Source organism: Anolis sagrei, chromosome 1 (genome assembly GCF_037176765.1).
Source record: "Anolis sagrei isolate rAnoSag1 chromosome 1, rAnoSag1.mat, whole genome shotgun sequence".
Lineage (NCBI taxonomy): Eukaryota > Metazoa > Chordata > Lepidosauria > Squamata > Dactyloidae > Anolis > Anolis sagrei.
Window position 1 is genome coordinate 234,380,340 of NC_090021.1, and position 15,359 is coordinate 234,395,698.

The 15,359-nt window shown below is 45.0% G+C and overlaps 1 protein-coding gene across 10 annotated transcripts in view; it reads left to right on the plus strand.

Annotated features, from left to right (window-relative positions):
* Positions 1 to 1,389: 1,389 nt before the first annotated feature.
* CTNND1 (catenin delta 1) overlaps positions 1,390 to 15,359 on the plus strand; it is an 89,951-nt gene continuing 75,981 nt past the window's right edge. For 5 of the 10 annotated variants that reach the window (XM_067461790.1, XM_067461803.1, XM_060771609.2 and 2 more), the window contains exon 1: positions 1,390 to 1,979. The gene's annotated coding sequence lies outside the window, so the exon portion shown is untranslated. The remainder of the gene's footprint in view (positions 1,980 to 15,359) is intronic. The other 5 variants (XM_067461820.1, XM_067461826.1, XM_067461846.1 and 2 more) reach the window with 1 other exon arrangement.

Sequence of the window (15,359 nt, forward strand, 5' to 3'; positions counted from 1 at the left end):
AATGGAGATGAGCACCAACCTCCAGAGTCGGGCATGACTGGACTTAATGTCAGGGGACAACCTTTACCTATAATAATAATAATAATACCTATAATATTTCTGGGATACAGGGTTGTCCGGAAGGGCCCTGGGTTATCTGAATCCACACAGATGTAGTGTTTACTGCCTTGATATTCTGGGATATAGGGCTGTGTGGAAGGGCCGGGTGTCTATGCTTGATCTACACTGTAGAAAGGATGCAGTTTGACACCAACTACAACTGTTGTGGCTTAATGCTATGGAAGTTGTAGCTTGGTGGGGCACCCCAGTTTTTGGCTGAGCAGGTGAGAAGCCTTGCAACACTACTAACCCCGGGATTCCATAGCAATGAGCCATGGCAGTCAAAGTGGTGTCGAACTGCATTAATTCTAGTGTAGCTAGCTACACAGTCAGAAGAACTTCCTGACTGTGAGAGCTGTTCGGCAGTGGAACTCCCTGCCCCAGAGTGTGGTGGAGGCTCCTTCTTTGAAGGCTTTTAAGCAGAGGCTGGATGGCCATCTGTCGGGGGTGCTTTGAATGCCATTTTTGTGCTTCTTGGCAGAGGGTTGGACTGGATGGCCCACGAGGTCTTTTCCAATTCTATGATTCTATGGCTCCTACAGTTCATGGCTGTGGAAAGGAGATTCCACCTGAACATTAGGAAGAACTTCCTGACTGTGAGACCTGTTCAGCAGCGGAACTCTCTGCCCTGGAGTGTGGTGGAGGCTCCTTCTTTGGAGGCTTTTGAGCAGAGGCTGGATGGCCATCTGTCAGGAGTGCTTTGAATACAATTTTCCTGCTTCTTGGCAAAAGGGGTTGGACTGGATGGCCCACGAGATCTCTTCCAACTCTGGGATTCTGTAATTCTAAGAACTTCCTGACTGTAAGAGCTGTTCAACAGTGGAACTCTCTGCCCCGGAGTGTGGTGGAGGCTCCTTTTAAACAGTGGCTGGATGGCCATCTGTCAGGGGTGCGTTGAATGCAATTTTCCGGCTTCTTGGCAGAAAGGGGTTGGACTGGTTGGCCCAGCTCTATCATTCTCTGATTCTACCCCTGAATGGGAAGAAACGACACCCATTCCCCATTGAAAGAAGTTTTCCTTCCTTTGGGATTTGCCAGGAACATAGATGTCTTTTGTTTTACAGCCTTTGCAGAAAGAAGTTGCCCCTTGCCATTCCCCCTTCTTTCCTTTTTCTTTTCTGGGTGAGTCCTGTCCCATTTCCCTCTCTCCCTTCCTCCCCCCCTCAAATGCTACAATGGTATCTCCTATTGGACGGCGGGCTCCCTGATTGATGCCTGCTTCCCATTGGAGCCGGGCGGGAGCTGACATCACTCCGGGAAAGAGGGGGGTCCGGTCCTCCCTCCCCTCCCCTCCCTCCCCTCCCTCTTTGCCTCGCCTTTGGCTGGGCGCAACTTCCATTTTAGGTGTTGGAGCCGAGCGAGGGAGGGAGGGAAGGAAGAAGGAAGGGGGAGAAGCAAAGAAAGAAAGAGAGCAAGCCAGCCAGGAGAGAAAAGTCCCGCAGGAAGAGGAGGAGGAGGAGGAGGAAGAGGAGCAGGCGGGGAGTCCTACATTACCTCCCCCCCTCCATTCCATTGTTTTTTTTCTCTCTCTTCCTTCTCTTTTAAGGAGTGGGGCGCTTTAAATTCTTTGTTAGGCAACTGCACGCGCGCGGGTCTTGCAAAGGCAAGCCCAGTCCAAGGGAAGTTGTCAAGAGAGGGAGAGGGAGCGCGAGACAACGGGAGCGCGCGCGCGCGCGAGAGAGAGCAGAGTTGGTGGCTCTCTGCGAAGAAAGGCAGCCTGGAAAACTCAAGACACACTCCTTTCTCTCTCTCTTGTTTCGAAACCTTAAGAAAGTTCCAACTCGATTCCTAAGCAGAAAAGGAAGGAAGGAAAGGAGAATAATAATTGGTCAAGGAAGACTAGAAGCAAGGAAGAGTTGGAGGAAGAGAAGGAAGCAAAGGTAAGCCAAGCGCCGAAGGGGAGGAGGGGGAAGTGCAAAGCCAACTCTGGCTGGATCTGCTCCAGCATAGAACTGCACCGGGTTGGAACTGCATTCCATGTTGAGTGTAGACCAAGGCAAGGGCAAACTTGGCCCCTCCAGGTGTTTTGGACTACAACTCCCGCAATTCCTAACAGCCGGTAGGCTGTTAGGAATTGCGGGAGTTGTAGTCCAAAACTCCTGGAGGGCCCAGGTTTGCTAAAAGGCATCAAGCTGAAATGGTATAAAGGGGGTGAAGTCTTGGCCAGCTTTTCAATAGAATCGTAAGAGTTGGAAAAGACCTCGTGGGGCATCCAGTCCAACCCCTTTCTGCCAAGAAGCAGGAAAATCACATTCAGAGCTCCCCAAACAGATGGCCATCCAGCTTCTGTTTAAAAGACTTCAAAGAAGGAGCCTCCACCACACTCCGGGGTAGAGAGTTCCACTGCTGAACAGCAGAGTGCATCTACATTGTGGAATGAATGCACTTCGAAACTACTTTCTTTGCCATGGTTCCTAAGACTGGTTGTTTCACCAAGGTCTTCACTCTTCTCTGCCAAGGAGGGCCACTCCCCAAACCTGGAGCCCCAATAGGTGGTGCCAAACTGTGTCCATTCCCCAGTGTAGATGCATGCACACAAAAGAAAGAGACGGTGCTGGTGGCTGAGCCTCCCTTTGGAGGGCGTGGGCCTCTTGGCCTCAGGCGAAGGGATGTGTGGGTCGCTCTCAGGGTCCTGGGGTGGAGCTTGGCTCACTGCATTGTGTCTTCTACCAACTTGCTTTGCGTCCCAAGCTTGGGAGTTTGGCTTAAGGTTTCTTAGAGCTGCCCCTCCTTGGTGGCCCATTGAGCTGAATGGCAAAGAGAGACCTGGCCTTAGGAGTCTCTAGTGCAGGCATGGGCCAATTTGGGCCCTCCAGGTGTTTTGGACTTCAACTCCCATCATTCCTAACAGCCTCAGGCCCCTTCCTTTTCCCCCTCGGCTGCTTAAAGGGCCTGAGTACAGGAATTGTAACAGTTGAAGTCCAAAACACCTGGAGGGCCCAAGTTCGCCTGCTCTAGTTAAAGGAGGGGTCATCTGCTGTGATTAATCTGGAGTTTATGTATCTCTTTAGTGTGTGTATGTGTATGTGTATTGCAGAATTAATGCAGTTTGACACCGCTTTAACTGCCATGGCTCAGTGCAACAGAATCCAAGGAGTTGTAGTTTGGTGTGGCACAAACATTGCATGGCAGAGAAGGCAGAAGACGCTTGTAAAACTACACATCCCACAACCCCATGACATTGGGCTGTAATGGCAGTGAAAGCCGTTTCAAATGGCATTCGATGAGCCCCTTGCAAAACTACACATCTCATGATCCCATAGCATTGGGCCATAATCCTATCGGCATTCAGTGCATCCCAGGATTGTGCCTTGAATCGTGGGAAGCCCTGGCAGCCTGGACTTATCTTGAGTCGTAGGGCCCTTCCGCAGAACCCTATATCCCAGAATATCAAGGTAGAAAATCCCACATTATCTGAGTGTGGACTCAGATAACCCAGTTCAAAGCAGATATTGTGGGATTTTCTGCCTTGATATTCTGGGATATAGTGCCGTGTGGAAAGGCCCTTATTTAGCTTCAAACATCTCTGTCCTGGAAAAGGTCCTTGTCTAGCATTCATCTGTATCTTTCTTGCCTGTGAGATCCACCCTGGATTGAGCTGTCTCTACTGATGTCCATCCAGTTTGTCTTCCTACTACCTCCCTAATGAAGGCTGTGTCTTCATTAGGGCACAGACCTGTCTTTGTTAAACTCCTGTTCAGTATGATGTGCTAATAAGGTCTGTGAATCTTTTCCCGGTGTTTGGAGGGTTAGGAGGTCCAGCTTGGTACAGAAAAAGCAGTCCCAGTTGATCCTGGATCCTATGGAAGATGTTCCTGCCAGACTAAGATACAAAGAGCAAGGGGACAATTGTCACAGCCTTTGCGTTCGTTCTACCACATAATGGTAGCAAATGGACAGAATTCCAAAAGGAGGGGAGAATTTAGAAGGCAGCTGTTGGAGGAGCCGGCTGCATTCCTGGACTGGCTCCTCCGTGCCATTTTGTGCCTTCTCTTGTTCCTCCGAGGTAGATAATGCTGTGGAATTGCGGTCATAACTCTCTCACTCTCCCAGGGCCATACCAAGCCCCTTACAAAACAGCTTGGCTGTCTCCCTCCGGAGCATGAACACAAAGGCACTTCAAAAAGGAGCAGGGGAGGGGTTTCATACCTTCGGGGTCTCACCACAGCACAGTGTGTGGTGGGCCAGTTCCGGCAGTCACCCGCCCGGCAGTATAATAATGTTTTCTGAAATGCTAGAGATTCTGCATTTCTGCCTGTGTGAAAGAAACAATCTCCTCCCTTCACACAAAGGAAGCTTGAGATTGTCAGCCTGTGCCTTCACTCTTTTCTGCACCACTTTGGCTGATGAATGTCTGTCTGGGTGTGAGGTTGGAAGTAACAGAGGGTTTGTCGTCAGCACTGCCAACCTCTCATTCTCCCTTGCCCCCTTTATTACCACCTGGATTCTGCCTTACCAGAAAACAACGAGGAGAATCTGAGCCTTTTTGCCTAAAACTCCCCAAGCATTGGAAGGGAGATAAAGTGATGATTGACGAGTTTCTTGTAGGAACAGACACTAATTCTCTCTAGTCCAGTTCAGGTCTCATGGCTATGATTGTAAACAGGCAGTGCAATTGGCTACTGAGTGACTCGTTTTTCCCCCACCTAGGCAGCTGTGCCCTCTTGGGGTGCACGGTGCAAGTTGAGTATCCTTTATCTGGGATTCCACAATTCAAAATACTCTAAATATCTCAACATCAGTGGCTGAGATAGTGACTTTGCTTTCTGATGGTTAAGTATTACACAAACGTTTAAGTATTACACAAACCTTTGTGCACAACATTATTTTAAAATAAATACCTTCAGGAGCTCCCAGTGGCACAGTGGGTTAAACCCTTGTGCTGGCAGGACTGCTGACCGGAGAGCAGAGTGTCCCCTGGGCAGCATCTTTACAGACGGGCAATTCTCTCACACCAGAATCACCTTGCAATTTCTCAAGTTGCTCCTGGCACAGGAAAAAAAAAACCCTTCAGGCTATGTGTATAAGCTGTATATGAAGCATAAGTGAATTTTGTGTTTCAACTTTGGTCCCATCTTCAAGATCATGAATGTATATAGAATCATAGAGTTGGAAGAGACCTCATGGGTCATCCAGTCACACCCCCTGGCAAGAAGCAGGAAAACTGCATTGAAAGCACCCTTGACAAATGGCCATCCAGCCTCTGTTTAAAAGCCTCCAAAGAAGGAGCCTCCACCACACTCCAGGGCAGAGAGTTCCACTGCTGAACAGCTCTCACATTATTATAAATAATAATAACAAACTTTATTTATACCCCACTGCCTTCTCCCAGAAATACTCTGGGTGGCTTACAAAGCACTCAAAGGTGCAAATGTATAAAATACAAAAATTGCAAAAACAATTACACAAAACAATAACAGCCAACATTAATATCTCACTTCACAAAAACCCTTGGTAAAATACAGCAATATCTGCACGTATAAGACAACAATAATCAATCTCAGTCATGTAAAGTCCTTGGTGAAATCGATGAGTCTATATCTATACAATACTTTTTGTCCCAAGCATTTCGGATAAGGGATACTCAACTTGAATTGCAAATGAAACTTGGCAGTTGCATGCATTTATGGCTAGCTTTTGTGGAAGCAAAGTTCAGCTCCTGAGCGCTTGAATGGTAGATTGCTTGCTTGTACTATGGGGTGGGGCAGAACACTAGGCTGGATTCACTATGAAAGGACTTCCCCTCACCTCCATTTTAAAGAGAGCTATGACTTCTCAAAGAATAGCTGTAAGTTGGAAGGAGAACGCCACTTATTTGTTGTGGCTGCAGCCCCAGTCTTCAGGGAACCTCTTAATAAACTTAACTACCTGTAATTTAGGAACTTCTAGGCCTTGATTTAAAAAGAGTGTTTCACTGTAGGAAGGCGTGGGTTCAGAGTGCCACTTAGCCAAGAAGCTCTTGGTTTGCACATGTCGGCAATAAAATCTATTAGAAGCATTCCCTCTTAGACAAATCTACAGTCGGAGCTTTACCTTCTGAAATCTATCTTTCAGGCTTAATACAGAAAATTTGTGGGGTCCTGGGAGAAGGTTTGGGACGTGTGATGGGCATGGTTCTTTCCCAGACAAAACAGTTCTCAGATGTTTCCAAAAATCCCGAAAGAACATAAGTTTAGCACATCCTGGCTTGTTGCTGCCTAACTGGTCTCTCACGATATGCAAGTGTCAACAGGCCGCTGGAGAAATCTGGAATGAACTAGGAACTGACTTCTGTGCTCAGCCAGCTAGCATAGTTAAATACTTGAGATAGGACAGTGTGTGATGCAAGGCAGAACAAATGTGTCTTGACAGCTCTGTGGTAAAAGGGAGGAGGGGGCTGAACTAGAACAAGCAATAGTGGCAGAACTGGCTATGCTGCTCGGTTCCTGCCCTCACTGTCTCTCTAGACAGGGATCTTTCATTTTCCCACATCTAAGCGGTGCTTCTAACATTATTCCTATTTTTTTTTCAGAAGTGGCAAACTTTGCCAGGATGGCTTTTTTGTTGTCAGGTTCAAAGTAGACTTGGGAAAAGAAGTGATAAGCTTTGGAGATTTTGTACTTCCTGACCACATAAACATACATGTGCATTCAAACAAATGTGCACCTGTATTTCAAACATAGTAGACTATTTATTTATTTATTTACAAAATTTCTACCCCACCTTTCTGCACCCTGGAGGGGACTCAAGGAGGCTTACACTTAGGCAACTATTTGATGCCTTCAAAAACAATGTACAGTTAAAATAAACATTTAAAATAGAATTCTAAAATGCATTAAAACATTTAAAACTTACAAAACAAAACCTTCACTGTTAACTACATTATCTAAAGTCATATTCTGGGCCGTTCCAATAATCATTGCACATGATTCCATATTTATCTATTGCACAGGATCTCCAAAGGCTTGAACAAAAAGCCACATTTTCTCTTTTTTATGGAAGGTCAGGAGGGAGATGGCTGATCTAATATCCCTAGGGAGGAAATTCCGCACCTGAGGTGCCATCAATGAAAAGGCCCTGCCTCTCATCCCCACCATTCGCAGCTGCGAAGGAGGCGGAGCTCAGAGCAGGGTCTCCCCAGACAATCTTAAGCTCTGAGGTGGTTCATGGGGAGAGGTCCGTTTGGACAGGAAAGCTGGGCTGGAACCATTTGGGGCTTTATAGGCTAAAACCAGCACTTTGAATTGTGCTCAATAGCAGACTGGCAGCCAGTGGAGCTGACGTAGCAAGTGGGTTGTATGCTCCCTGTACGACACTCTGGTGAGCAATCTGGCTGCTGCCCATTTGAAGCTTCTGAACAGTCTTCAAAGGCAACCCCACGTAGAGTGCATTGTAGTAGTATATTTGGGATGTAACCAGAGTGTTGACTACCGTGGCCAAGTCTGACTTCCCAAGGTATGGGCGCAACTGGTGCATAAATTTTAATTGTGTGAATGCTCCCCTGGCCACCACCGAGATCTGGGGTTCCAGACTCAGTGATGAGTCCAGGAGAACTCCCAAGCTAACCTCAGACATTGCCTGGTTCAGATGTGTTTTGTGAATTAAATTTGGGAATGGAGATTGAATAAGCCAAAGCAACTTTTACCGTATGTTTTGAACTTCCACTCTCAGCACTCCTGACTATTAGCTAGGCTATCTGGGACTGAAGTCCCAACCCTGTGGAGGGCTGTGGGTTGGGGAAGGCTGAACTAAAGACTCTTCTATATGTTTGTTTTTATTTCCTCCCCTGTATTAGAAATTGTTTGTAAACAAAGTTACGATGGGCCTTTGTACCTGCTCAGATTTGGTTCCAGGACACTCATGTTTTTTAAATCTGTGGGAACTGAAGTTGTATTACATACAATGGTGGAACAAAATGGTGTTGCTTATATAAAGTGGCAAAATCAAGGTCTGCTTTTTGGAGTTTTCCTGTTCATACACATTGGAGGTTGATTCTGTGAATGCAGAATCTGTGGCTGCAGAGGACCAACTGCATTTCTAGCTTCACTGAGGCAAACAAGTGGTTGAAATTGCTGAAATCATAAGACACCTGTTTCTTATAATGGTTCTGATAATAAACCATCCTGCAAGGAGATTCCTTCAGCTGTGGAGAGTTCTATTTTAAGTGGAAAACCAGAATGCCTTTCCATGCATACAAATTAAAGCTACTGCTTCTTTCTGTGAATTAGACAGGTGCTAGCATTGGTAGTTAGAAGGCCAGCTAGGTTTAATGGCAGTGTTACTAAAGGGCTTGTGGCAAACAGACATCAATGGATTGTGCACCTATAATATGAATCTGGTTGTACTTATAATCTTGCCATAGATTGAAATAATGAGATCCATGCAATGCAGAACCGAGAAGGATGGATTCTTGGATTAGACCAGTGGTTCCCAACCTTTTTTTGACCAGGGACCACTTTGCCCATGGGCGACTCTCCATTAGTACCAAAAGGGTTTTTGGTCAACTTTAGATTCGGTTTGGTTTTTATGGGGTGCTGATTCAGAAAATTGCATTGGCTAGACCACATCAGCTCTAGTTTCTGATAGAGAACATACACCATCCAGTAGTCGCCATTTGCTCGCCCACAGAAAACCATATTTAATAATCTAGAGCTGATGTGGTCTATCCAAGGTGTCGGGGCTGGTCAGCAACAGGGAAGGAGTGGTAGGTGGTGCGAAAGGAGCAGAGATAAAATAAATAAGGTTAAGAATCACTGGATTAGACCCATTGAAATCAGTTAGGCTTAAATTAAGCTTGATCATCTTTTGTTCATTGATTCTGCTCTTAAGCACATCTACATCTGGATCCAAACCTTTGTACCTGAATTTGAATCATGCTTGTTGAAAAGCATTGGCAGAAAAATGGTAAAGGGTGAAGGTTTTATTCTTGGATGTTCGAGTGATATTCAGATTCCAACTGACGATTAAATTTATCAGTATTGTGAGACTTGAAACCTAGACCGGCAAATCTGTTGCAGTCAGTGAGGTCATTGAGGTCATAAATGCTAAGTGATAGTTATGTTATCAGTGATGACTTAGATTATTCATCTAGGAAACATGATGATTTAGGATCTGCTCAGGTATTGGCTAATCAAGAGACTTGTGAGCTGGTCACAAAACTATTCTGGGTATTGGGACAGGAAATGATGGGGTGGAGTGGGTGGGAGGGGACTAGATGTCATGGTTGCCATTGCCTGAGTCATCAAAGCATGGGCCACAGCTGATTTCTCTCAAAATTCCCTTTTCTAGTGGCATTTCCGATTTTGTGGCTTGTTTGCAACCACAAGAACTGAAAAAAGGAAGTCAGTGCACAGGTGTCTTCAGATAGCAATAATAGTAGGGCCAAACATCTTTCTATGTGACCTCATTGAATATTCCTTTTCCTCTTTATCTTCCCTATTTTGTTAAAATGGGGATTGTACGCTGTTCTGCTGGTGTTGTTCCTTAATTTGCATGGTTGTGTGAGAAATGGAAATGACTATCTGTATACTGAGATCAAATATATAATTTTGTAGCATGCGACTTTTAAACAATGTTATATTTATTTATTTATTTTATATTTTATTATTGTATTTATATTATTGTTTTGCCCCACTTTTCTCCTGGTGGGGACTGAAGGTGACTAACAATCACACACTTTGGTCACAGCTTAAAACAGAGTGATATAAAAAATAAAAAACAGAAATTGCACAGTGTAATTTAGGTTAAAATAAAGTTAAGATACAATTAATACACTTTAAATAGGATTTTAAACTCAAAGTAGTTGTCCCCCAAGGAATCCCACCCACAACCTCCCAGCACTGTGTCCCTTATCTTTCCTCAAATATCTGCTGTCAGAGAAAGGTCTTTATCTGCATGTGGAAGGCAAGCGGGATGGGACCATCCTAGTCTCTCTTGGTAAAGACCACTGAGGATGAGGATGATATATGTTTACCCTTTTGTAAAATTATTTTATTAATTGTATTTTGTAACATATCCTGACAAGTTGGCACAAGTTAGTCCAGTTACAAATCTGTTAAATGGACTGCTCAAATGAATCTTGGCTAATTCATTAAGGGTAACTCTGCTATTAGGCAGATGAAAGGTTTTGCCTCAGGTGGCAAAGTACCATATCTCTTGCTCTGTGCCTCCTGAACTGGTCTGCTACCTTTAGGTGTGGTATTGGATGTTGTCCCAGTAGGAAAGATGCTAATACAAGTCCTTTCAGATTTTGACCATGGAATGAGAGGGTGCCATCTTATTGCTTTACTTGGACAGCAAATAGTGTTGTCCTTAGGGACTTTGGACCTTGGTCTTTCATCTATCTAAGGCAGTGGTTCTCAACCTGTGGGCCCCCAGATGTTTTGGCCTTCAGCTCCCAGGAATCCTAACAGCTGGTAAACTGGCTGGGATTTCTGGGAGTTGTAGGTCAAAACATCTGGGGACCCACAGGTTGAGAACCACTGATCTAGGGTTTCCGTCATGGAGAAAGGGTTTTTTTTGGTTCTGTGGAGCACTATTTGCTATGTGGATGAGTGAGTGTATCTTTTTGTCTTTATATTTCTGGTTCCTGAAGATCTGAGTGAACGCTGGGAAGGAAAGACAACTGGAATAATGATGGTCGGAAGAACAAACGACTAGTGACAGCAGGACCATTTGTTCTTTCTCAAACCTAGTTTCAGGGCAGATGCAAAGAAAATACATGTGGTGTTATGGAAGCAGGTTCACTTCAAAACAAGAAGATGAAGAACTAGTGGTGATACTCTTTGCTATTAGTAGAATCAGTCAGCTTGCCTTTCTCCTCCTTGCAGCTTTCACTGCTTTTGTGGCTAAGTAGGAGCAAGTCCATGAGACACACCCTTGCGCAGTTCTTCAGTTCACAGCTACTGCCAGCACCCACAATCTTCAAACAAAGCCAAATGTTGAATAAGGCTTGCCAGACAGTTCATATGGCTGCTGCAGTCTCTACAAATAAAAGTAAAAAACATCAACAGAACACAATCTTGCTGAATCAGTCTATACAACAATTGTAGGGAACCTGTAATTATCTGGAAAATAGTTGGACCACAGCTCCCATATACCTGGCCATTGGCTGAACTGGGGGCAAAAGTATGATAGCTGGGACCCTATACTATGTTACTTATGCAACACGGATCAGAATTAATGAAGGGAAGACGTGTGCAACACAAGTCAAAATTAATGGGGGGGGGGCAACAAACAACCAAGCATAGTGCTTAAGGTGAGTGAAGTAATGTTAGAGTTATTTACTGTTAAATGAGAAACAACAGCTTATGAACATGGTAAACGGGATAGAAATGTTTCCTCTCCCCCTTTCCGGCGAACAATGTTCCCACGACTCTGACGTAGCTGCGTCTCTCACTCGTTGTGTTGTCTTGCGCACATGTTCTCCCCTCATTAATTCAGACCTGCGTTGTGCAACCAGCATAGGGTCCCAGCTATCACTTTTGCCAAACTGGCTAGGGTCGATGGCAGTTGAAGTCCAGTGACATTAGTAAAGTTTTCCCAGTGACATTAAGTCTAGTCATGACCGACTCTGGGGGTTCTCTGTTTCTAATCTGAATAGCCGGCATTGTCCATAGATGCTTCCAAGGTCTTGTGGCCAGCATGACGGCATGGAGTACTGTTAGCCTCCCGCTGGAGGGGTACCTATTGATCAGTGGTTCCCAACCTGTGGGTCCCCAGACGTTTTGGCCTACAACTCCCAGAAATCCGAGCCAGTTTACCAGCTGTTAGGTTTTCTGGGAGTTGAAGGCCAAAACATTTGGGAACCCACAAGTTGAGAACCACTGCTATTGATCTATTCATATTTGCATGTTTTCAAACTGCTAGGTTGGCAGAAGCTCAAGCTAACAGCGGGAGCTCACCCCACTCCCTGGATTTGAACCACTGACCTGTGGGTCACAAGTTCAGCCGCTTAATATGCTGTGCCACCAGGGGTTCTTTTCCAGTGACATATAGAGGTTATGAGTTTCTTCTATAGGATATGCCTCATATGAATCTTCTTTTCTATTTTAACTGATCCCTCGTAACATTTAATAGATTTACATTACTGGTTTGAGTACACTGTGATGGATCTAGGATTTATTATTATCCCCTCCGGTGTATTCATTGAAGGCTGATCCACACATACAAATGTTACATGTGAATATGACCCACGGTTAGGAATGCATTTCCTTCGGAAACAGTCAACAGCAGGTCTCTTCCAGGTAGAACAGCCTAAGAGCCAGAATAACAGAAAAACTGCAGCACCTGGCTTTTCCCCTCTTAAAATTAATCTTCATTAGCCAGAAAGAGGGTGAAAGAAGATCCATTGTTTTGTAGTGGGCTGTCCTCATTTCACATTTTGTCCTTGACAGTAAATTAGTTTTACTGAAAAAGATTTCTTACTTTTCTTTCTCGTCTCTTTCACTTTCCTTCCCAATCCACTTAGTTCAATGCTCTTTAGGGGAGAATATCTTGGTGAAGAACAACCAGAGGCCAGCCCTGTTGCAACATGAGTTGCTGGCCTCGAATCTCCTCCTCCTGCTGTATATAAGTTGGCGAAAACCAGTGGCACAGCACCGTTTTCCTTGCTCATTGGCGGCACGCCCCTTTCTCTGCCCTCTTGAGTAGTACATACATTCTTCTGAACATGTCGTTGCATGTATGATTGCTGCCCTTGCCTTGCTGGTGGATCAGGTAAGCTGGTTTTGTCTTAAGTGAGGCAGAAGCTTGCGATACTTGCTTCTCCTTGGCTCAGGTGTCTTGTTGGAGCCACTCCTTTTGGGGAGATGGGAAATGGATGACTTTGGTAATAATTTCTCTCCCCACCTCCCCTTCAAACACTTGAATGGCTTTCTCAATCAGTGACGCATAAGAGATGTCACCCCCGGTGACTCAAATCCTTTCTTCTGGGTTGAATAATATGTCTGCGACAAGGTTGTTTCCCTTAGCTAATTCACAACTCTTTTGTCTGTAGTAACTCTGAAAATACTTGGCTGGTTTCTCATAATGTGGAGGCTGTCATAAGGCAGCAGCCATAAAGTTGCACATCTGATTCATCTACAGGAGCTGGTATTTCATAAGCTCTTAACAGTTGGGGAACGTTAATGGTAAGGAGCCCCTGATGGCTCAGTGAGTTAAGCCCTTGTGCTAGCAGGACTGAAGACCAACAGGTTGGAGATTCGAATCCGGGGAGAGCGTGGATGAGCTCCCACTGTCAGCTCCAGCTCCCCATGCGGGGACATGAGAGAAGCCTCATGGTGAAACATCAAAACATCTGGGTGTACCCCAAGCAACGTCCTTGTAGATGGCCAATTTTCTCACACCAGAAGCAACTTGCACTTGCTCAAGTCGCTCCTGACACGAAAAAAATGTATTAGTGTCCCAGGCCCAATAGGACACAGAGTGTTTAAAGATGGGCTACTTTTTCAGGTTGGGGGCCAGTTTCCACTCTGCCAGCAGACTGCACCATCTTATCAAAATGATCTTGGAAGTGACATAAAGTCATTTACTTTTTCAACCCACTGTGTTTTGAAGTTTTTAGGTAAGTGTGGAAGAGCCAAACTGCACTCTTGTGATGGTGGTTTTGAATTGCCCCTTTGTAAGTGTATAGACTCTCCTGCCTTGAAGCTAGAGGGATACCCTGAGGGGCTTTGGTGTCTCCAAAAAGGTTGTTGGGGTGTTACATGCTGCTTACAGGCCACCCTTTCTTCACCCTTGCATTTTCTTATCTTTTGTGCTTCAGGGAGTGGGACTGGGACTGGGATTTGACTTAAGTAAGTTGGTGGCGCAGTGGGTTAAACCACTGAGCTACTGAATTTGCTGACCAAAAGGTTGGCGGTTCAAATCCGTAGAGTGGGGTGAGGTCCTGCTTTTAGGCCCAGCTTCTGCCAACCTAGCAGTTTGAAAACATGCAAATGTGAGTAGACTAATAGGTACTGTTTCTGCAGGAAGGTAACAGCCTCCAGGCAGTCATGCTGGCCACATGATCTTGGAGGTGTTTACAGACAATGCCGGCTCTTCGACTTAGAAATGGAGATGGAACACCACGACTTGACTTAATGTCAGGGGAATCTTTACCTTTACCTTAAGTTGGGGATGACAACAATTGGTCCTCCTCTTGTATTTGTATTTCTTGCTGCCACTGGATTTGATATTATGGTAGATATTCTAAGACAGCAGTGGGGGAGGGGGGCGGAGATTAGATCCTGTTTCAAAGGGAGTTGTGCTTATGGGAGTGTGATTTCCTCTTTAAAACAGGGAGCAGTCCTCTTTTATGATTTCTTTTAAAGCGTAAGTGATATTTCTTTTTTCTTCCTTCCACACTGCTGAATTCTGGCAATGATTTTGGGGAGACTTCACCTTCCAGTGGAGGAGTGAATATAATCCCTTAGATGCACCAAAGTTGTCCAGCTTTGGTATTTGTACAAAGCACAGAATGGTATACCTGTTGTCTGGGAGTATATTGAGATATTTGAAGGTGTGTAAGAGTGAAAATTAAGGTTCTCTTTCAAAAGAGGAGACTCTGGGGAGCCTAGGTTTTTGTAGCAGTTTGATGGAAATGGGATGATAAGGAGACTAGGGAAATAATTGTTTGAAGATATTTTTTTGGTCATGTCAGGAGAGACTTGAGAAACTGCAAGTTGCTTTTGGTGTGAGAGAATTTGCCATCTGCAAAGACGTTGCCCAGGGGACACCCGGATGTTTTGATATGTTACCATTCTTGTGGGAGGCTTCTCTCATGTACCCGCATGGAGAGCTGGAGCTGATAGAGGGAGCTCATCCGGGCTCTCCCCAGATTCGAAGCTGTGGCCTGTCAGTCTTCAGTCCTGCCAACACAGGGGTTTAACCCACTGTGCCACCGGGGGAAGATGTAACTGTTCTAACTTGTAAGAGGAAAAACAGATTAGAGATTTTTTGGCAAATATTCATCCATGCCAATGCTAAACCTAAACCCTCTTTCAATTCCCTTTCTCTTTATAGTCTGCCTCTGCTCTATTTAGGTAAGGCAACTATAATATTTGGTATCAATCTTGCATTCTCTTTCCTGCAAGTTTCTAAACAATGTCATTTCCTGTCCGACCAGGAAATGCTTGCTTCCTTCCTTTCTGCCTGAACAACAAAGGACTTCAAAAATCTGTTTGGATGAGGCTATTTCCTCCTCCCAGCTATGTGAAAGAGATTCTGCAAGGCCCTTTAGCTGAATTCTGTTTTGTTGCAACTGAAGCTCGTTTGTGTCTTACATTATGTGGGTTAATGAG